Source organism: Piliocolobus tephrosceles, chromosome 21 (assembly GCF_002776525.5).
Source record: "Piliocolobus tephrosceles isolate RC106 chromosome 21, ASM277652v3, whole genome shotgun sequence".
Classification (NCBI taxonomy): Eukaryota; Metazoa; Chordata; class Mammalia; order Primates; family Cercopithecidae; genus Piliocolobus; species Piliocolobus tephrosceles.
The window spans coordinates 28,455,720-28,480,484 of record NC_045454.1 but is presented as its reverse complement, the minus strand read 5'-3'; the positions used below and the strand labels follow the sequence as shown (position 1 = coordinate 28,480,484).

At 40.2% G+C, this 24,765-nt stretch overlaps 1 pseudogene; it reads right to left on the bottom strand.

The window, feature by feature from the left end:
- LOC111529997 overlaps nucleotides 1-4,518 on the bottom strand; it is a 43,400-nt pseudogene extending 38,882 nt beyond the window's left edge.
- Between the last annotated feature and the right edge of the window lie 20,247 nt (nucleotides 4,519-24,765).

Genomic DNA, 24,765 nt, shown 5'->3' with positions numbered 1-24,765 from the left:
TTGGCACCCTCTCTCCTAATTTCCTGAATTCATCAGTTATCCCTTCACCTTCAAATGCTTCGACTGACAGACTATTTTAAAGCAAGAGAAACATAAGGGAGTTATTTTGGTCCTGGACAGAAACCAGTTCTTTAGATTTATATTGCTTGGCTTAAAACTGAACACCCAGGGTTAAATGTTCTTGCATGCAATTAGAGATTGTCCATAAGATGTCAGAAGTGGTGTCTGAGGCACTCTGCTTCTTTATCAAGTATGTAAACTAAGCTTAGCAAAACCTGGTTAGCTGACTAATGGTATAGAAACAGGAAAGTACTTTCAAAACTACAAAACACCATGCAACATTATTAACATTATGATCATTGCATTAGCCAGTCTTCCAGTTACTAGAAGAATATAAGTCCATTTTTACACGGCTAAAAGTAGCCTTCTTCAGTGAATATACTTATATCTAGAAAATCCAAAAGAACTATCTGTATCAGGCACTATCTGATAGAAGATTTATCTGAAAAAAATTTTAAATCATACCTATTAATATGAATCCAGGTGTGGGCTTTCTTTCTCAGGTAAGGGACAAAGGGTCTGCTTGTACAAGTGGAAAGGAAATAACTGCCAAAAAGGCTGAATGGCAGGAACACATTCCCTAGGGATCCGGGAAGCAGCCTCAGAAAACACCTTCTCTGACCAGATACCTCCTTGAAGAAAATGTGTATTAGTTAAACGAGTGCATACATCATCATCATGGTATACAAACTTCTTCACTTTCTTTCCTTTCCTCTTTCTGTCCTTTTAGACTCAAATATACCAACCATAAGCCTTAGCATCCATAACTTTGAAGTCAGTTTCTAAATATACACAAACCAAATTAAGAATCCCCTACCTTTTGTTAACATTTGGGGATACTAGGTAAAAGACAAATAGGAATGCTTCGTACTGTACTATTTTTGTTAACTTTTCTGTGAGTTTGCAATTATTCCAAATGATTTAAAACTTTTTTAACTTAAAAAAGATTATCCTATCATTGAATATTTTAAAATATTGCCATGACCAAGTTTACAGTTTGAATTTTAAAGCTGGGTCTAACACAGACCAGAATTACTTCAATTCATCCAAAGTTTCTGGCCACAAAGTGATTTTTATCAACTTACCTTCCCATCTGACATGCTCAGTTGCAAGTGCTATCTGGTCAAACACTCCAGAATCATCGAACACTACCCAGCTCCTGCAGGGGCAACTGATGTTCCTTCAGCTCAAGGAGCTCTTTTATATACTCCAAGGTGAAAGTCCTCGCTCAAGATTCACAGATTTACAGCTCAGCAAGCTGTACCACTGCCTTCAAGGCTGAAATGTCCACATCTGTCACCTAAAATGTAAAATAATGTGACTTAACATGTGGAAATCAAAATTAAGCTCCACATATAAAACACTACTAACAGGGTGATTTTTCAAAAGCATGCAATAGGGGCAGGGATTCTTCTTCCATTATGGAAGCCTATCCTTCCATAAAGGATAAACAAGAGAGGCCTAGCTTTTAGCCTCATGGAACTTACATTGTAATCAAGGGAGTAAATAAACAAGATACTGATGAGTAGGTGACAGAGAGTAACTAGCAGGGTGGTGATCTGGTTTTGCTGGGATGGCCAGGAGAAGTCACCTGAGCTGAGAATAAAAAGGAAGCAGCCATCTAAAGAGCACGGAAGATGCAAAAGGCCTGTGGCAGAGATGGGCTTGGCCACTGAAAGAGCAGAAAGGCAGTCCTTCTTGCTAGAGCCAAAGGGAGGAAATTGGGAGCGGGGGAGAAACAGTAGGAGATAAGGTGGGAGAGAAAGGCAAAAAGACCAGGACACATAGAGCATCAGGCGCTTGGATTTTACAAGTTCTCCAGCACAATGAGAAGCCATAAAGCCAACACGGAGCCCTTGAGTAGTTTTAAGCAGAGAAATTGCACACTTCTTTTAAAACAATGACTTTGACTGCTTTTAGAGAAGTGACGAGGGCAGGAGGGGCGGGCACTATCATAACCCAATGAAAAGGCCTGAACTTCAACTGAAGATATTGGCATAATCCAAAACTTAAAAACTCACAAGGAAGAGCTGCAACCCACTGCCTCGTTCATAATCACTGCAGTATGCAATGCCATTTACTAAAGGAGCTGCAAAAAAACTTGTATTCACACTCCTTGATTTAACATTTTAGCTTAACAGGGCTTTTTGTGGTTCAGTTAACAAACACTGCGAAAAACTCACAGCTGTAATTGGAGTGCAAATTTAATGTAAAAGGCCCAGTCATTTGAAAAATAAGATTGTTTTTACTTTCTGCAAGGAGACACATTATCAAGAGATTAACCACATACCTACAAATTTACTAGGCAAAAATGGGATAGTTTTAAAATGCCTCTTTGGTTTGAGCTACTTAATGGGCTACAACTCAGAAGGTAAAAAATTAATGGAGACTGTTGACTTCATAATTAGTCCTCCTCATTTTTTAAACGATCTCAAATATTTCCTCCACTTCATAGGTTTATAATCCAGTTCCCCTTGTCAAAGGACACTGAAACTTAAGCCACTTTAATTCCCTGGTAGCTCCTCCTCAATTGCCTTTAAAATTTGCGGAACACTTCCTGCACCATGGCAATTAGATGTGAAAAACATGCTATTTCAATCAGCTCATAAACTTTAATTAAAAATAAGCACTTTGGCTCTAAGAGTCTGAAGTAAAGTGCTTATAGCTTGAGACAAATGTCTTAACAACAAAATTAACTTCACCTCAAGCAGCACCTTGAGCACATTATGTGCCAGACTGCACGCCATCCAGATGGCTCAAGGACCTTCTCCAAAAACTCAGCTGTGAATTTCTGTGCCTCAGAGGCCTTGCCGTCAGCTACAAACAAATTAAACACAGTAAGAAGTGAAAATGCAGAAAGCAGAGGAAAGTTAATAAATCCACTTAAATCCATTTTCTCAGAACCAACAATCTGAGGGACTGAGATAGGCAATCTACTTATAAACTGAAAAGATAAAAGGGGCAAAAAAGGCCGGGCACGGTGGCTCACGCCTATAATCCCAGCACTTTGGGAGGCCTAGGTGGGCAGATCACTAGAGCTCAGGAGTTCGAGACCAGCCTGGGCAACATGGCAAAACACTCTCTCTAGAAAAAACACAAAAATTAGCCAGGTGTAGTGGTGCATGCCTGTAGTCCCAGCTGCTCAAGCGGCTGAGGTGGGAGGATGGCTTGAGCTGAGAAGCAGAGGTTGCAGTGAGCCAAGATCATGCCACTGCCCTCCAGCCTGGGTGACAGAGCAAGACTCTATCACCAAAAAAAAAAAAAAAAAAAAAAAACCCAGAAAAGAAACAAAAAAGAGAACCTACTCACCTAAAATGTAGTCTTGATAGGCCCTGGATTACTCACAGAGCAAAAGTTGATTTGTTTGGAAAATTTCTAGGTGAAGTGGCTTTTTTTCTTCTGGAATAAAACTTTGTAAACTAGAACCTGGCTTATCAAGACAGCTACGACCACTGAGTGAATCTTCATTTTGAAAGAAACCTAAAAAACCACAAAAAATAAGCAGGCATAAGTATCCCAGATACTTCCAGTGCTCGTAGAGTGCTTGTCTTCACATCCTTGCTTGAAATTCAAAACCAACAAGGATTTGAGTATGAATGCTCTACTTTTATCTCTATTATTGTCAGAAGAAACAGCTTTACAAACTTAAAAATATCTCAGAATCCAAGTTCTACTTAAAAACAGTAAGAGCTTAAGACCTTTCACAAGTTAGGTTTTTGTTGTTATGTGGGGATTTGGGGGAAAGCAGAGAAATAACGTTTTTTACTCCAGTGGAAACCACCTAAGTTCTTCTAGGGATCTTTACTATAGTTAGCAAGTTATAAAAGTCAAGTATCTGTTATTTTTTTCCCTCCCAAACACTGCCATAAAGCAGCATTAAGAGAGCTGATTTCCTATACTCCCTCTCCAATGGGTTGAAACCTCTTTATTTTCTACAATATCAGTCTGCCAATGGCTCCTCAATAAACAGGGATGAGAGATTCTTAATAATGCATAAGGTTTGCTTCACTAAGACTACTACTAGGTTCCTCCTCATTAATTTCAATGACTGTGTCTAAGGAAAAGATGAGAAAATGCAAATCACATTAGGTTTGGGCTGTATGTAATTATGTTTCATAAGGCATGATTCAGCCAGTGGCATATCTAATTCTGTGTAATAAGATGTTTTTAAAAAAATGAAATGACTACTAAATAAGCAATGCTGAGGGTAGCACTTAGACTGGCAGAGTAGTTTCTGAAGGCAGTTTCAAGGAAGGTGTCTGAGACGGTAATTAGCAGCAGTCTTTCTTCCCCTACCACCTTTGATTTTCTCCTTTCCCTTTCCCTTTCTCCTTCCTTCCATTCCTTTGTCCTGGCTCAGGTCTCTAGAATTACTTGATCCCACAGATGAGATGATCAAAGCAGACAAGGGTCTACTACTGTTCACAAACACTGACGCGCATGAGCCTTAGAGGGCATCCACACCTTACTGGCTGTGCGACAATCTCTCTGTGCCTCAGTTTTCTTGCCTGTAAAGAGAAGATAAAAACAGTATGCCTACTTCATTAAGAGAATTAAATTAATTACTTGTTAACCATTTACTACAGTGCCAATTACACAATATATATGTATATTTGTTAAATATACCTTACTTCAGCACCACTCTTTACAGCCATTTTGTTTTTCCAGTTTTACCGAAGTAAATAAAAATATTGTATAATCTAAGGTGTACAATGTGATGTTTTGATATACATTATGAAATGATTGCCACCATAAAGCAAATTAACATTTCCATCACCTTGCATTTGTGTGCTTAGAACACTTGTTTCATTCTTGGCAGATTTAAAGTACACATTAGTGTCATTAACTACAGTTACCAAGCTGCACACTAGATCCCCAGAACTTACTCAACTTTGTACCCTTTGACCCGCATCTTCCCCATTTCTCCCACTTGGAGGCCCTAGCAAGCACCGCGCGTATTCTCTCAGTTCTGCTTTATTTTCCACATAGGTGATATTATTTAGAATTTTTCTTTCTTTACAGCCACTTTAAAAATATTCCGCTTCGCACATTGTTTCACTGCGTCTTCACCACAAGGACAGTCACTGGCTCCGTCTTTAGATGGGAAAACTGCGGCCCGGAGACTTTCGCTAATTGGAAAGGTGGGTCAGTGGTGGAATTAAGTCACACTTACGTCTTCTCACTTCGCGGCGGCTCTTTCCACTACACGATACAACTGAACGTGTTAAAAGTAAAAAACGAGATCCAGTTTAAAATGTCGGGGGGGGGAGCGGGGGAGGAGGAATCTGCCCGAGGAGTGAGGAGGCAGAAAGGACCGAGAACGAGGGGACCCCGTTCCATTTCTGGACCCCGTCCGTAGGCTGCTCGCCAGACTTGGGGTCGCTCTGCCCTGGGCGATCAGGACAGATGCGTGGGCCCAGGGTTCCAGCTGCCTTTTTCTTCCGGAGAGCGAATGGCTCGAATCTCCGCGGAGATGGAGCTGGAAAATTGGAGCCACCGCTCCACAGCTCGCGGCAGTTCCTTGAAGCCCACCCGGGTGGGGAGTCCCTGACGCAGCCCAGCTCCCTGCAGTTTCGGGGAAGCTGAGGCAGAGAGGGAAGCCCCGCCCCTGGTCCTTCCCGACCCCGACGTCCTGGCCCGCCGGGTACCGAGGCCCCGGCCCGGGCGCCCCACGAGGGTCCCGACGCCCAGGCCTCGCTCGAGAGCGGCTCCTGGCCCAGCCCGGCGGGCGTTCACCTTCCTCCCGGACACTGGCGCCTCTCCGGCCGCCCAGGTGCACGCGACCCCGAGTCTCCGTCTCCCGGCAGCCCAGTCACTCACTTCAAATTCCCGCGGACTGTCCCCTGGACAGTGACGCGACAGCGCGGCGCCTCTGATTGGACGGGCGGCCGAGCTCGTACCCTTGAGAGCCCCGCTCCGCCGCCCCCGCCGAGCGCCCCCTCCCGGCAGGCGGACTGCTGCTCTCGCTTAAGCTCTGGCGTGGGGCTGCGCGGGACCAACGGGAGCGAAGTTGAACGGGGACATCATTGGAGATGATTTTTGAAAAATGAGCAAGCCATGCCTGGAATGAGAGAGAGTGGGAAATACACTGGATTGAGAGTCAGAAGACATGGTGTTTAGACAGGCTTTGGCCATTCTTAGGGGCACTGCCTTGGGCAAATCATTTCCCCTTTCAGGCGCACCTCACCTGTGCCAGGATGCTGCCCACCCCCCCACCATGGCCAGAAAATTCCACCACCAAAATCAGTCTCTCTCTCTCTCTCCTCTCAACACACACAACCACACTCACACGCACATGCACAGTGTATTTTCAAAGAATGTCAAATGTAGTATTTTTTTTATTATTGATCAAAGGCAGCTGTAGCTTCCAATAATGGCTAACATTTACTGAGTACTGTGTGCGAGACACCCTCCTGCAGCTTTACCTGAATTATCTTATTTAATCTTCAAAAACCATCCCGTGAGAGAGGAACTATTATTATACCTATTTTACAGAGAATGGAGTCAACGAGAAGTGAAGTGACTTCTCCAATCTCACTAGGTAAAGCCAGGAGGCGAAACCAGACAGACTCCAGAAGAAACCCTTTAGTGTCTCTGCCAGGCCCTCACTGCCAGGCTAATGAGAGCAGCCTGAGATAGCCCATGTCATCAGGACACCAGGCAGGGTGACTCCACAGGAGGCCAGGAGCCTGCACATGACACCCAGTGTAGCCTTGTCATGGGGAAACATTTTCACTTACTTCTTGGAAGGAAAACCTGGGCTACAATCTCTCAGATCCCCTACGGCTCAAATAAAACGGAGCCAGGAGAGGTGATTGTGGAAACCTGCACTTAATTCAGCTAGCTTTGCCAGGAAACAAGATTTCTTTGACTTGTGTGCGGAGTCTGAACTTACATTTATTTGTTCATTGAACAAATATTTATTGAGCACCATAAGGTGAAAACACAGAAAACAATAAAATGAGGACTAACAACGGGGCTTGAGGACTAAGGTAGCTTTTTCATAATTTTTCCCTTCAACCCTCCCGCCCATAAACCTCACAAGTGGCAGCACTTCTCCTTACCCATTTTCATTATCACTGGAGACAACACAGCTCACTTCTTATTCAATTACCAAATATTTCTTCAAACATCAAGATATTACTCAAACCAGTGCTTCTAGAAAATTATTTGAAAGAAATAGGAGGCCACAGGGTCAGACAAAATACCAATGCTATTGCAAACTCCGTTAAGGAGAAACTATTGATTACATGGGATACATTTGCTAGACACAGCCCTTCTCATTTCCAAACCTGTGTCACCACATATTCACTACTTGTTCAGATTCTGTCAGAGGTCTTTAGATAGATGACCTGTTAAACGCACATATTTCTTGGGAGTTTTCTTTCCCTGCCCCTCCGTATCCTAAAGAAACTATTTTTCTTCTTCCTCCTTTTCAATCTCTTCCCTTGTAGCCTATCACAACCTTCTACTTGCCCAAAGGTGGACATCACCTACCGCTATTCTGACTTTTTTATATCTTTGCTCTTTTTATCACTACCGGGTCCTTACCCTCTGTTTAAACATGGGCTCACAAATATCTGCGCTCCCCCTAAAACCTTCCCAAACCCAATTTCAACCTTGAAAAACTGTCCTCTTGCTTCCCTTCTTGGTAGCCCCAAACTTTTCAGTACAGTGCCTCCCTCTCCTGCTTTCTTGAAGGCCAGCAGCCCCTCCTGAGGCCCCCAGCCTCCACCCCACAGCACTGACGTAGCGGACCACCCTCCCCTGTGCTCTTCCCTCGCTTGCCCTCTGTGTCCTCTCCCTTGATCTCCAGTCTAGTTCTCTGACTACAGTAGTACCTGGGTCAACTGTGGTCTGAAAAGATTGAATAAAAAATTCCAGAAATAAATTATACGTTTCAAATTGTGAGCTGTTCTGAGTAGCAACACTCATTCCTTTGTCCAGAAGTGCCCACACTGTATACACTACTCATCTGGTAGTCGCTGTCACGGCCAAAGGAAACTTCTCCTTCACGCTTGAAGGTTTGCTGAAAATCAACCAACAAAAGGCAGATTAATAAGAGAAAAGGCATACAAATGTATTCACATGCACAGGGTTGGGGATATTACACAGCATGACCGCACCACGCAGAGGGGTAGAGATGGTTGTATACCCTTCTTCTTAGGGCAAAGGGAGGTGAGGAAGTATAGATGACTGGGGGGGAGTAAATTATTTGTGGGGAGAATTCCATGGGCTTAAAGAACATACAATGACCTGGGACAAAATCTGTTGAGCCCACAGAGCAGGCAACGGTTTATGACAAAAGTCTATCCAGGGGTATTGAAAAACTCCAGTCTTTCTTCCTGCCATATAAATTCAGTTAATGAAAATTCAGGGAAGAAACCCAAGGTTTCTTCTTTGGCGAAGAAAGAAGAAGAAGATTCTTCGGTGGGTCAGACTTTAGGCAGAAAAAGGAGCTTCAGAGAACAACTTCATCTGTGCTTTGTGAGAGACAGAGGATTGGAAGAAGGGATAGTGAAGGTCAGAGAGACCTTGAGGCTGCTTCTCCAGCTCACCATGACAAAGCACTGTGGTTTGGGGTATCAGTTTCTGGGCCCCAATATCACTTAGTGGCCATCTCAATTATCAGATCAAAAAAGCATAGTATAGTATATGCAGGGTTTGGTACTACTTGTAATTTCAGGCATTCACTGGGGGTCTTGGAATAGCATAGTGGGAGTACAGTAGTGTCCCCAAGGATAAGGGGGCACTACTGTACTCTTTCCTGCCCTTGTTTTTCTTCCTGCCTCTCAGATTCTCTAAGCCTAGGTGATTCCCAGGGGCATATACTAGAGAAGGCCTAGTGCAGGCTATGGTGATTTATGCAAGAAAGTAGATTTGCTCATTCATTTGTCCAGTAATAAATATATATAGTATAGACTGCGTGCCAGACATTGTTCTACATTCTAGGGTAATAGGGCAAATAAGACAGCCAATGTCCCAGCCTGCACAGAATTTATAGCCTAGTGGAAATACATGATGAAAAGGTAAAAAAAAAAAAAAAAATCAAAATGCAAAAAATAAAATTCAATGATGTGCCAGAAAATGAAGGGGAACAAATTCAGATTTTATGCAAAACACTTGGCTTTAAACTGTTAGCAACTACTTTTTTAAAAAGTTAAATATCATGTAAGCCAGAAAAACTTTACTTCCCGGGCCAAATTGGCCCATGGACCATCAGATTGTGATTTCTGTTCCAAGCCCCAACTACTGAAAGTGTAGTCCAGGGACCAGGAACTTGTTAGAAATATAGAGCCGCTCCCTCCCTCCCTGACCTGTCCCCCAAAGCTGCTTGATCAGAATCTGTGTTCAACAAGATCCACAGTCCCCGAGTGACATCATTCACATTTGATGCAAGGGCCTTCAGAACTCATGTCTCTCCTGAGGCTGTTTCAATTTTCATATTCCTGCTGGAAAATGTGACCTGGGGTTCTTACCTGTGGTTCACCTCCACCTCCACTATGCTGCAAAGCCACACCTAAGCACAGCCCATCTTCCAGTTCAGATGTCTCTCACCACATCCCACTCCCTGACCACAGCCTGTGTGGGCTGCCACCATGTCCCCTAGGGCTGCTGGGGCGGCATCTAGAAAGTCACACTCAAGCCTCCACCTGCCCCAGCCCTTCAGAATTGACTGCTCTCCTTTGCTGCTTCTGGTCTAGGGGTCTCAAACTATCCAAAGTCTAGACCAAAGACACAAAGCAGAGAAGTGAGTGCTGCTGTTTCTCCAGTGGGCAGGAGATGAGCCAGTGTTGCCACATGGACCTTCCCAGAGAAGCCATAAAGCTAAATGTAATCAGACAACTTCCATATTAAAATGTTAACATCTAGTTTTTAAAAATTCAAACAGTATCCCTGCCAAATAAAACCTATATGCAGACCACTAGTTTGAGACATCTAAGACCTAGTCTGCATGGTGCATTGTCACAGAGGCTGTGCACTCTTTGAAGGCAAGAAATGTGTCATATTCCTCATTGCGTTGCAGGCACCTACCACTAGGACCAATTTAGTAAAGGGAAAAACTAAATTAATACTGTTTCTTTCTGTGTGTGTGTGTGTCCCTTTTCTTTTAAATTTTAGACTCAAGGGTACAGATGTGGGATACTTGCAAGGACATATTACATGATGCTGAGGTTTGGGTTTCTATTGATCCTGACACCCAAATAGTGAACATAGTACCTGTATTTTTCCATTTTCACACTGCTATAAATAACCACTTGAGACTGGGTAATTTATAAAGAAAAGAAGTTTACTTGACTCACAGTTCCGCATGACTGGGGAGGCCTCAGGAAACTTACAATCATGGAGGACGGCGAAGGGGAAGCAAATCACATCTTACATGGTGGCGAGACAGCGAGAAAGAGAGAGAGAGAGGAAAAAGGAGAAGGAGAAAGAGAAAGAAGAAGAAAGAAGCAGCAGCAGCAGAAGCAGAAGCAGAAACAGCAGAAGCAAATACTTTTAAACAACCAGATCTTGTGAGGAGACACTATCATGACAACAGCAAAAGGGAAATCTGCCCCTATGATCCAATCACCTCCAACCAGGTCCCTCTCTTGACACATGGAGATTACAATTCCACATGAGATTTGGATGGGGACACCAGAGCCAAACCATATCAGTACCCAGTAGGTAGTTTTTCAGCCCTTGCCCTCTTCCTTTTCTTCCACTTTTTGGAGTCACCAGTGTCTACTGTTCTCATCCTTATGTCCATGTAAACCCCGTGTTTAGCTCCCACTTACAAGTGAGAACATGCAATATATGCATTTCTATTTCTACATTAGTTTGTGTAGGATAATGGCCTCCAGCTGCATTCATACTGCTGCAAAGGGGATGAGTTCATTCTTTTTTATTGCTGTGTAGTATTCCATGGTATATATATGGTACATTTTCTTTATCCAGTCTGCCACTGATAGGCACCTAGGTTGATTCCATGTCTTTCCTGTTGTGAACAGTGCTGCAATGAACATACAAGTGCAGGTGTCTTTTAGGTAGAATGATTTCTTTTCCTTTGGGTATATACCCAATAATAGGACTGCTGGGTGGAATGATTGTTTTATGTTTAGTCCTTCGAGAAATCTCTAAACTGTTTCCCAAAGTGGCCAAACAAACATTCCTACCAACAGTGGACAAGTGTTCTCTCTCTCTCTCTTTTTTTTTTTTTTTTGCATCCATGCCAACATCTGTTATTTTGTGACTTTTTAATTAATAGCATTTTGATTGGAATGAGATGGTCTCTCATGGTGATTTTGATTTGCATTTTTCTGATGATTAGTAATACTGAGCATTTTTTTCATAGGCTTGTTGGCCGCATGTATGTCTTCTTTTGAGTAGTGTCTGTTCATGTTCACGTCCTTTGCTCACTTTTCAATGGGGTGGTATTTGTTGTTGCTGATTCATTTAAGTTCCTTATAGATACTGGATACTTGTTCTTTGTTGGATGCATAGTTTACAAATATTTTTGGCATTCTGTATTTTCAGTTAATAGTTTATTTTGCTGTGCAGAAACTCCTTAGTTTAATTAGGGCCCAACTGTCAATTTTTGTTTTTGTTATATTTGCTTTTGAGGACTTAGTCATAATTATTTTGCCCAGGCCAATGTCCAGAGAGTGTTTTCAAAAGTTTTCTCTAGGAATTTTATAGTTTGAGATCTTACATTTAGTCTTTAATACATCTTTAGCTAATTGTTATATGTGGCAATAGATAGAGGCCCAATTTCATTCTTCTGCCTATACTTAGACAGTTTTCCCAGCATCATATATTGAATAAGGTATCTCTACCCATTACTTTGTTGTTGCTATTGTCGTTGTTACCTTTGTTGAAGATCAGTTGATTGTAGGCGTGCATCTTTATTTCTGAATTCTCTATTCTGTTTCATTAGTCTATGCATCAATTTAGTATCAGTAACATACATTTTTGATTACTGTAGCCTTGCAGTAGTTTGAAATCAGGTGATGCAATGCCTCTGGCCTTGTTCTTTTTGCTTAGGATTGCTTTGGGTATTAGGGCACTTTGGTTCCACATGAAATTTAGAATAGTTTTTCCTAGTTTTGTGGAAAGTGAAGTTGGTAATTTGATAGGAATAGCATTGAATTTGTAGGCTGCTTTGGGAAGTATGGCTATTTTAATGATACTAATTTTTCCAATCCATGAGTATGGAATGTTTTCCATTTGTTTGTGTCATTTATACCTTCTTTCAGCAATGTTTTGTAATTCTCCTTGTAGAGATCTTTCACTTTCTTGGTTAGATATATTCCTAGGTATTTTACTTTTTGTGGCTATTGTAAATAAGATTTCAGTCTTTACTTGGTAATTGGCTTGAACATTATTAGTGTATAGAAATGCTACTGATGTTTGTATGTTGATTTTGTATCCTGAAACTTTACTGAAGTCATTTATTGAGTCTAGAGATCTTTTGGTGGAGTCTTTGGTTTTTTTTTAGGTACAGGATTATATCATCAGTAAAGAGAGCGAACATGATTACTTCTTTTCCTATTTTAATGCATTTTACTTCTTTCTCTTTCTTTATTGCTCTGGCTAGGACATGCAGTACTGTGTTGAATAAAAGTGGTGAAACTGAATATCCTTGTTGTGTTCTAATTCCTAGGGGAAATGGCCCAGCTTTTGGCCATTCAATATGATATTGGCTGTTGCTTTATCATAGATGGCTCTTATTATTTTGATACATATTACCTTTATGCCTAGTTATTTGAGGGTTTTTATCATAAGCAAATGCTGAATTTTATCGAATGCTTTTCCTGCATCTATTAGATAATCCTGTAGTTTTTGTTTTTATTTCTGTTTATAGGTTGAATCACGTTTGTTAATTTGCATATGTTAAACTAATCTTGCATTCCAGAAGTAAAGCCCATTTGATCATGTGTGAACTAAGTTTCTGATGTGTTGCTAGATTTAGTTTGCTAGTATTTTGTTGAGGATTTTTGAATGTATATTCATCAGGGATATTGGCGTGTAGTTTTATTTTTTGGTTGTGTCTTTGCCAGATTTTGGTATCAAGATGATACTGGTTTCATGGAATGTTTTAGGAAAGAATCCCTCCTCTTCAATTTTGTTTGAATAGTTTCAGTGTGATTGGTACTAGCTGTCTTTTATGTGTCTGGTAGAATCCAGCTGTAGTCCAGGGCTTTTTTTGGTGAGAAGCTGTTTTTATTTGTTTTTGTTGTTTGTTTGGTAGTGAGTATCGTTCTTTTATTTCCATGTTTAGAACTTCCTTAAGCATCTCTTGTAGGCCTTATCTGGTGGTCATAGATTCCCTTAGCTATTGCTTGTCTGGGAAAGACTTTATTTCTGCTTTATGAAGCTTAGTTTGTTGGCATATAAAATTCTTGGCTGGCATTTCTTTTCTTTAAGGATTCTAAATATGGGTCTCAATCTATTCTGGCTTGTAAGGTTTTTGCTGAGAAGTCTGCTGTTCTTCTGCTGGGTTTCCCTTCATAGTTAACATGACCCTTTTCTTTAGCTGACTTTAAGATTTCTTTCTTTCACATTGACCTTGGATAGTCTATGTGCCTTGGGGATAGGTGTATTTTATAGTATCTTGCAGGAGTTCTCTGGATTTCTAATATCTGCATGTTGACCTCTATAGAAAAGTTGGGGAAACTCTCCTGAATTATATTCTCAAATATGTTTTCCAAGTTGCTTACTTTCTCTTCTTCTCTCTCAAGAGTGCCAATATGTCATAGATTTTTATTGCTTTACGTAATCTCATGTTTCTCAAAAGCTTTGTTCATTAAGTTTTTTTCTTTATTTTTGTCTGTGTTGATTCAAAGAACCAATCTTTGAACTCTGAGATTCTTTCATCTGCTTGGTCTATTCTGTTGCTAAGGTTTCCAATGTAGTTTAAAATTCCTGTAGTGAATTTTTAAAATTTCCAATCCCAGAAGTTCTGTTTATTTCATAACATAATTACGTTGTCTTTCAAATCCTGAATCACTTTTCTGTTTCCTTTGTGGTAGATTTCAATTTTCTCTTAGATCTTGTTGAGTTTCTTTGCCACCCATACTCTGAATTATATTTCTGTCATTTCAGACATTTCTTTCTGGTTAGAATCCATTTCTTGGGAGCTAGTAAGATACTTTGGAGGTGACAAAACACTCTGGCTTTCTGTATTACTAGAGTTCTTGTGCTGATTGCTTCTCATCTGAGAAAGTTGACGCTTTATTTTTCAAATGTGCTATCATTTAGATGGGGCATTTTGATTTCTTATCATTTTTTCCTTTGAGGATTTGACTGTGGCTTATGCTGTGTATGATCAATTGACTTTATGTCTGAGAGCTTTCAGAGGGCCTGGGTTCCTTGGTTGCAGACAGATTCGTATGGTGGCTTTCTCGGAAACTGCTTGGTGTGGCAATGTGTTTTCATTTGGTGCTGTAATTCAGACTGCAGTAAAGTTGATGGCACCTCAGGGTAAGAGCCAGCATAAGGGTCTCACTTTGCCTGTGCTCACCCTCAGCAAGGGTGAAGGCAGTAGAGAAATACAAGAGCACCCTCCCCGAGTACTGCTGTTCTTCAGCAGAAGTAGAAGCCCTTGAGAAGCTTGAGAACTACCTTTCAGCCCACACTTCCCGGGACCCAAGAGGAAGATCTGTGGCTGCATCCACAGCAGTGCACTGGGGAGAGACGGGGCAATTAAACGACCTCCTCTCCATGTTTGTTAGTAGGCTTTGGTGTTGGCCCCTCCAGTGGTTGGCACTGCGCTTGCATTTCCTTTGACCCAAGGGAGGCTCTGACAGCCTGTGTTCTTACTTCCCTCAAAGGCAGTCCCCACCAAGGGTTAGGTCTCCAGGGCAGCAGTGCAGATGGGCAGGGGGAGGGGTGCCTCCCTTCCACTCCTCAAAGTTGGTGGGTCGCACTTCGGCAGCTGATCAAGGGAGCAAGCTGGGGCACCCAGCAAGGACACACACTGACTGGTTCCAGATTGTAAAACTGTTCTTGGCTGCAAGTCCTACTGCTAAGGAGAAACCTCTTCTTCAGCATTTCTCCTCCTGTGGCAGCCCTGTAACAAGAGAATCTAATTTCACTGGCTGCTCCTGGGGTGCTCTCCACACTCACCACTCCATTCTGGATGTGGGGGCCCTTCCCCTGCTCCAGGGCAAATGCTTCACTCTCTGGCCCGAGACTAAAACGTTTGCAGAAGACACTATTGCCAAGTTGCCACACAGTGACTGCCTTGGTGTGAGCCCAGATTAAAAATGGTGTCACCCTCTCAGTCCCAAGTCTGGGAAAATGCCAGCAGCTTTTCCCAGTGTCTTCCCTCCCTGCATCTCTCAGCCTCCCCCAAGCTACCTCCAGGGCTTGGGAAAAAAAGTGGTGCTCTGTCTTTGTCTGGGTTGCATTGCACAGACCCCTAGCAGAAGGGTGAGACACAGAGGGAGACAGGCTGCCGCCCTTGCAGACAAGGGCTTCACTCACTGATCAGCCAAGCGCTGTCATGGAAGCTGCTTGTGCGTCTTTCCCTCCCCAGAGTCTGGTGTGTCCTTCACTAGTCTGAACTCCTGTCTTCCTTCTTGAGGGTGAAAGTTCACAGAGTTGATCTTTAAGCACTATTTTTCTATTTCCCTGCGACTGTGTCATGTGCAAAGTCTCTCATCTGCCATCTTCATCATTACCAGATTCTCTAATTAACTGCTTGTTTTATTTCCTTCCCTCCCTCCCTCCCTCCTTCCCTCCCTCCCTCCCTCCCTCCCTTCCTTCCTTCCTTTGCATTCTCTTTTCATCACCAACATGGTCTCTAACCCCTAGTGGGCCATTCAGATAGTGGTTTGCCTACAGGTCTTTTTATGTATAATAACACAATGTCATTAGCCGAATAACTTGGGTTTAGAGTCCAGCAGCCAGGGCTGGGACCATGCTGGCTGCTTCTGCCCAGATGCTCCTAGGAAGCAGATTCAACATTGACGTCATTACCCGAGTCAGGGTCAGTGAAGGCTGATTGTGTTGGTGACCCTCCTCTGCCTGCAAATCATCTCAACATCTTCCCTAAGAATAGAAGCAGCCTTTTGGGTGGTAACTAACAGCATGGCTAAGGGCTTTGATTCCCTGGGAGACAGGTACTACTGTAAGTCATTATTGGACATTCATGTGAATGGATTTCAGAGAGCAGATATGGACCAGACAGACAGCACATATTCTGAACAGCAGAGAAAGGGAGAGAGGGCCCTGATTGTAGGAGGGGTCCCATTGGGGTAAGGCTTATCTCTCTATCTGCAGCTGTATGGAGCTCTACATGGGCCCAGGGTGGACCTGAGCACTTTCCATAAGAAAGAAAGGTAGCCCACAGCACCCATCAGCTTCAGGGAGAGAAGAGATACTAGCTCACTGCTACTGATTTGAGTGTCTGGGGCTCCCAGATGATGAAAACAAAACCAAAGAAAAGCCAGGCCCAAATCTTGACATGTATTTTCCACTAGAGGGCAGCTTAAACTTTCAAAATAAAATAAATCTTGCACACTGTGTAAAGCACTATATACAGGGTTTGTATGTACACATCACGTAAAACTAGTGCTCATATTCTAGTCTTTGCAAACCTGTACAAGCAGGTCAAGTGTTTAATCGCATATGTCTGAATGTATGTATCCTAGGAAACTAGTCTAGGATACAACTGAAAAATTCTTAAGAAAGTTAAGAGAAGTGCCAGTGCCCAATGATTTGCCCTCTCAGTCCAAGACTCAGGCACCACCCGCCCTGCATGGCCCAGTGTTTATGTTTTTATCAGGCCTATGGAGAGAACGCAGGTCAGTGTGTCTGCTTCTAGCTATGATGAGGAACTGAAGTTAAATTTACCTTCCCAATATAAGCAACTAGAAAACCAGACAAAATATATGAAACAGCCGTTTTTAAACAATGGTCACAGCAGGGCTGTGATCCCCAAGAGAAGACAAACAAAAGTTGTGAGTCCTGTAATCCCCCTGGCTTTCTGTCTGCAGGCGCCTCTGGACTGCAGAACTGGAAGGGGGAATTTGAACAGAGCACAGCATTTCACCAAGTTAGGGAAAGAGAGATCAGAGTTTGGAGAGACAGAAGTGGCTGGAATTTTTAAAAAGAAGTGTCAGGAGAAAGAGCTGATTTCAAAAAGAGCGTGAGAAATCTTTAGAAGGTTGCCACTCTAGTCTGATTCTGAATACTGAGCCACATGTTACTAGGATGAAACTGCGTGGGCTGAGCCAAGAGTTAAACAATGACCACAACTCACACAGGGGTGGGAGACATGGAGTTCAGACAAGTCAGAGTGGTGACTCCTCAAAGACAACTATCTAAAGTGTATAAAGCACTCACAAAACTCTGAAAACAACAAACAATGAAAGACAACATAGGCAAAAAACACAAACAGACATCTCACTGAAGAGGATATAAGGATGCCAAATAAGTACATGAAAAATATTCAACTTCATTAACTATAAGGGAAATGACAAATGAAACCTGATGGCTCATGCCTATAATCCCAGCACTTTGGGAGGCCGAGGCTGGTGGATCGCCTGAGGTCAGGAGTTCAAGACCAGCCTAGCCAACATGAGGGAAACCCTGTCTCTAATAAAAATACAAAAAAAATTAGCTGGGCATTGTGGTGCATGCCTATAATCCCAGCTACTCAGGAGGCTGAGGCAGGAGAATCACCTGAACCCAGGAGGCGGAGGTTGCAATAAGCAGAGATCGTGCCACTGCACTCCAGCCTTGGTGACACAGCGAGATTCTATCTCAAATAAATAAATAATGATATTACTACACACATATCAGAATGATTACAATAAAAATTAATAGAAGTAGCATAATGCTTCTAAGGATACAGAGAAACTGGATCACTCGAACATTGCTGGTGAAACGTAAAATGGTACAAACACTCTGAAAATAGTTTGGCACTTTCTAAAAAAAATGAAACCTGTAAGTACCATATGACACATCACTGTATTCCTGGGTGCTTATCCCTGAGAAATGAAAATTATGTTTATACAATCACCTGTATGCTAATGTTTATAACAACATAGTCATAATAGCCCCAAACTGGAAACAACCCAGACATCCTTCAGTAGGTGAACTGTCAGACAAATTGTGATGCCTTCAAGCCGTGTGTATAAATTAAACTTCTCCAGAGAAAGAGGATTAATATAAGATTATATATGAGGGGCGGGGGAGAGACAGAGAGAGAGACGGAGAGACAGAGAGAGAGAGAGAGAGAGAGAAGGGGGAAATTTTTAGAAATTGGCTCACACAATTGTAGGGGCTGGCATTTTTTAACTTTGTAGACCAAACAGGCAGACTGAAAACTCAGGCAAGAGTGGATGCTAAAGTCTTAAAGCAAAATTTCTTTTTCTTTGGAAAAACCAGTCTTTTCTATTAAGGCCTTCAACTGTTTATATGAGTCCCACTACATTATTTTACTTAAAATCAACTGATTGTAGATGTTAACCATGTCTACAAAATACATTCACAGCAACACCTATATTGTGTTTAATTAAATAACAGGGTACTATGGCTTAATCATATTGACACTTAAAATTGATCATCACACCATATTCAGCAATTAAGAGGAGCAAACGATTGATATACATAACAAACTGGGCGATTCTCCAGTGAATTTTGCTGAGCGAAGAAGCCATTTCTAAAAGGTTACATACTGTATAATTCCATTTATATGACATTTTTGAAATGACAAAATTTTAGAAATACAAGACTAATTACTGGTAGCCAGAGTGGGAGGCAGAGGTGGGAGTAGATAAGAACAAGAAGAAGGAGGGTGTAGTTATGAAATTACAACATAAAGGGTCCTTGTGATGCTGGAACTGACCGGTATATGAACTGTGGTGTTGAAGACATGAACTTATACAAATTCTAAAATAATATAATACTTAATCCACACACATGACGAGCACAGCAAAATTAGGGAAATTGGATTATGGTCAGTAGATTATATCAATGTCAATATCCTGGTATAATAGATACTATATTATACTATATTATAGTGTATAATGAACATAATTTTCATGTTTCAGGGATAAATGCCCAGGAGTAGAGTTGTGGGTCACATGGTAGTTACATGTTTTATTTGTTTTTAAGAAAGTGACAAACTGCTTTTCAGTGTAGTTGTACCATTTTACATTTCCAGCAGCAATGTTTGAGTAATCCAGTTTCTCTGTATCCTTGGCAGCATAACACTATGCTATAACATACTATCTGTTATACTGTATTATAGTATATTATATATACACTATAGTATATATTAATGTGTACTCTATTATACTATAGTTTTCAAATGTTACAACTGGAGGAAACAACGCAAAGTGAACCGAAAACTCTGTATTATTTTTTAACATCAACTTTATTTTTGTAATTTACATAAATAAAATGCAGCCACTTTAAGAATACACTTTAAAAGTTTCGACAAACATATGCAATTGTACAATCATCACCACAAGAAAGATATAAAATATTTTAATCATCCCAAAAGAGTCCCTTGTGTCACGTCCCAGTCAACCACCTTCTCCTAAAATCCCTGTTTCCAGCCCCTGGTAAACATTGATCTGCTATCATTATAAATTTATCTTTACTAGGTTTCACATATGTAGAATCATGGAGTATGCATACTGTATAATTCCAACTATATGTCATTCTGGAAAAGGCAAAACTATGGAGACAGTAAAAAGATCAGTGATTGCTGAGAGTTACGGGTAGAGAGTGGGATGAATAGGCACAGTAGAGAGGATTTTTAGAGCAGTGTAATTTTTTGTATGAGGCTATAATACTGGATACATATCATTACAGTATACCTTTGTCAAAACCTACAGAATGTGCAACATCAAGACTGAACCCTAAAATAAATTATAAACTTTAGGGGAAAGGATTCCCTATTTAATAAATGGTGCTGGGAAAATTGGCTAGCCATAAGTAGAAAACTGAAACTGGATCCTTTCCTTACTCCTTATATGAAAATTAATTCAAGACGGATTTGAGACTTAAATGTTAGACCTAAAACCACAAAAACCCTAGAAGAAAACCTAGGTAATACCATTCAGGACATAGGCATGGGCAAGGACTTCATGTCTAAAACACCAAAAGCAACGGCAACAAAAGCCAAAATTGACAAATGGGATCTAATTAAACTAAAGAGCTCTGCACAGCAAAAGAAACTACCATCAGAGTGAACAGGCAAGCTACAGAATGGGAGAAAATTTTTGCAATCTACTCATCTGACAAAGAGCTAATATCCAGAACCTATAAAGAACTCAATCAAATTTACGACAAAAAAAACCAAACAACCCCATCAAAAAGTGGGCAAAGAATATGAACAGACATTTCTCAAAAGAAGACATTCATACAGCCAACAGACACATGAAAAAATGCTCATCATCACTCGCCATCAGAGAAATGCAAATCAAAACCACAATGAGATACCATCTCACACCAGTTAGAATGGCAATCATTAAAAAGTGCAGAAACAACAGGTGCTGGAGAGGATGTGGAGAAATAGGAACACTTTTACACTATTGGTGGGATTGTAAACTAGTTCAACCATTGTGGAAAACAGTGTGGCGATTCCTCAAGGATCTAGAACTAGAAATACCATTTGACCCAGCCATCCCATTACTGGGTATATACCCAAAGGATTATAAGTCATGCTGCTATAAAGACACATGCACATGTATGTTTACTGCGACACTATTCACAATAGCAAAGACTTGGAATCAACCCAAATATCCATCAGTGACAGACTGGATTAAGAAAATGTGCCACATATACACCATGAAATACTGTGCAGCCATAAAAAAGGATGAGTTTGTGTCCTTTGTAGGGACATGGATGCAGCTGAAAACCATCATTCTAAGCAAACTGTCACAAGAACAGAAAACCAAATACTGCATGTTCTCACTCATAGGTGGGAATTGAACAATGAGATCACTTGGACACAGGAAGGGAAACATCACACACCGGGTTCTATTGTGGGGAGGGGGTAGGGGGAAGGATAGCATTAGGAGATATACCTAATGTAAATGATGAGTTAATGGGTGCAGCATACCAACATGGCACATGTATACATATGTAACAAACCTGCACATTGTGCACATGTACCCTAGAACTAAAAGTATAAAAAAAAATTATAAACTTTAGGTGATAATGATGTGGCAATGTAGGCTCAGTTGTAAGAAATGTACCACTCTGGCAGACAATGTTGATAATGAGGTAGGCTGGGGAGGACAGTATTAATACAAGGGAACTCTCTGTACTCTCCACTTAATTTTGCTGTAAACTAAAACTGCTCTGAAAAAAAGTATTTTTAAAAAGAAAAAGTAAGAAAAGCTCAGAGCCTCCCAGACTCATAAATGTTAGTGTTATTCAGGGATGGCCTCACTTCTTTTATGTCTCTGTTGTTTCACTAGATAATTTCATCCAGTCAACCCAGCAATCTCCTTGTTGGGTATATGCCCAAAGCAACATAAACTCTTCCACCAGAATGCATGTCCACACCAGCATTCACCATAGCAGAGACAGGGAATCAACCAAGGTGCCCATTAATAGTGGACCGGATAAAGAAAATGTGCTAAATACATACCATGCGATACCACAAAGCCACAGAAAATAATGAAATCATGTCCTTTGCAGCTACATGGATGCAGCTGGAGGACATTATCCTTAGTGAAACAGTGTAGAAAGAGAAAACCAAATACCATGTTTTCACTTATAAGTGGGATCTAAACACTGAGTATACATGGGCATAAAGATGGGAACAACAGATGCTGGTTGCTACAAGAGGAGAGAGGGTTAGATGGGGGGCACTTTTAAAAACGACCCATCAGGTGCTACGCTCACTAACTGGGTGATGGTATTATTCATAACCCATACCTCAGGGACACACAATTTATTCATGTAACAAACCTGCACACATATCCCCTGGACCTAAAATAAAAGTTGAAAAAAACCCAAAAAGTGTGTTATTATTGAATAAAAGAATAATTTTGAAATTACTTATAGCACTCTTTCCAAGTTTTGGTCCCCCGTGTTAGACCTTAAGGTATTGATTTGCTCTTAATATTATGAAAAGTTTTGATTTTCAACTCAGAGAAGTTCTCCTTTTGTTGTGTCTTACTGCTTTCAGCTTTCTGTCCTCTTGAGAAGGCCTGAGAGGATAACTTTCTCTTTGTAACTTTTTCATCAGCATTTGTAACTTTCCTTTCCTATAACTCTAAATGCTGTTGAAGCCTGATGCTAAAACATTTTATCTTGAAGGTCTCAAAGGCAAAGGTTTCCTCCAGTATAACTTGATTCTGCACTCTTGGTTTTTCTTAGTATGTCTGAATTATTTCATGAATAGAAAAACTTGACTCATGACTCCGAGTAATTTGAGTATTCTTTCCATTAGGTTTGACTTCCAGGTGATCTGAGTGGGTTTCTCATAAGGGGAAGCCATCACTACAGAGGGTCTTTCTTTGACTTTTGGTAACTGGCCTAAGAAATAGATCTTATGTTTTATTGAGATAATTCCTATATCATCATTATTAAATTTTTTATTTGCTTAAGAAATATATCTATATAACATTCTGTATTGATTTTAAAATCCTTATGTGGTTAAGTTACAGGACTTTGACTCCTGGGTCTTGAAAAAGCACCAATTCCTGCTAAATCTTGAACATTTAAAATGCATTTGTGAGACACAGGGCCAGAAATCAAACTTATTAAATCTTTCTCAGCCCAGGGACTACTATGAAAGAGTGGGCATGTGAGATTATAGGGGCTTATTTTAAGAGAGAAAATTAGTTCAGAGTTTCTCTGTAAATTAAATGTTATTATCAAAAGCACACTGATGCAAGGTCAGCATCTAGGTCCCTGTGTTGGAATAGCAAGGTTTCCTTGAGGCGCTAATCTGCTCCTTGACTAAAAAAGTAATAAAAGCTTATAAAAGATTTATGGAAGTTATATCTTACCATCAAGCTGATTAAAATTAGATAGATATGTTCATAAGGTTTATTTATACTAGCTTAAATATTAGTAATACATTATATGAAGGTAAAATTCAGTTTTCTCTTTTGAACAAAATGTTTCTGTAATACTAAGAAATAGTAAAATATTTTTGTATGCCCTTTCAGTGAAAAAAGAAGAAAAAATCAGGAATAGGGAGAGAGAGAGACAGACCCACTGGCCTAATGATGTCTTTATTAGGTCTTATTATTGGGGAACATGAGTCTCTTCTATGTTAAGAGTAGAAGTTTCTGCTTTTTTGAAATCTTTGAGTTATCACTTTGGCTAACTGAGTAACTTATTTTCAGTGACATATAATGCCATTTTATGATATTAAGTGTTTTAAACTTTTGTTATTTGACAAATGCTTCAAAATCAAATTCTAAATTCAGTCTTTTGGCCTGAAACTAATTTTTTGGAAGTCCAAGAAAGACATGTTTGTCTTATTTGGTAAAATAAAATAAAACAGGAAGCATTGTCAAACATACAAAGGTGTTTAACTTTCTTTGGGTTATATTTACATAAGTGTCTTATTTGTATGTGCTTCAAAATCGTATGATTCCTACAATTCTAATATGTCTAAGTATATGTTATCAGTAATAATTATAACTATTATGTTAAATTGTTGTATGTTACAAAATAGTCAAATTTCCTTGTCAACTGTATCTCTAACAATGGCAATTCTAAGATTTTGCCATCCACAAATATTGTATTACTTTAATCCTTTACAAAAAGTGGTTTATAATCAGCTACAGAACTTCAAGGAGTTCTCTTAAACATAGGTTTCTGATAATTTTGGAGACTGTGTTGTTGGAATAGAAAAATATAACTTCCAGGACTCTAATTTAAAAGTTAACATGTTCATGAGAATTGCCAACACAATATCAAATGGAATGAGTTAATTGCATGGACTAAATAACAGAAGACTGAAATAAATTTTTTGATTATTTTTGTTAGAAACGTTGATTCTTTTTGTTTTGTTATTTAAGAGCCACAAAAACATTTTTCTTTTGATATATTACAGCTATTAGCAATTGAGTAAAGTATATTCTTTTGAGTAAAATTCGAAGCACATTTCTTCCTCTCTACCTGATTTCTTTAAAATTTGAAAACTGTTTGTTAGTATTCTTAATAAATGACAATATAGTTATTTGCATAAATTCAATAAGAATCTATTTTCTTTTGTATAGGACACAATTGAAGACACAATTTACCAAGGCTTTGACTGGCAGGGCATATTTTCATACTGTCTTAAGAAACGGAAATTGACTTATAGAGCCAAGAAAAGCTCCTTGGAAAAACTGATCACATACCTTGTCTATGCAGGTTCTTTACAGAATTTCTGGTCTGCGGTATATAAAGACTATCACTTTCTGACCAGCCCAGAAACCCCAAGTTATCTTGGGTCCTTAAAAAAAGAGAGGAAATATTCATACAGGTATTTGTGGGAAAAGACAAATCTTTGTTTGGGCTTAATGGTTTGAAAAAAATCTAACCTGAGATTTATTGTATTAAAATGTTCCAGTAAAGCCAATTTAAAAAAGAAGCCTATATGGAAGATAGTTTTTCTTCCTAGACTTTATGCAAATAATCAGGTCAAGTATAATAAAACTAAAACTTTTTTTTTTTTTTTTTTTACAAATAAATTAGTTCTTCTATGAGTTGTCTTTGGTAAAAATGGAGAACTGAAAGAGAAAAATT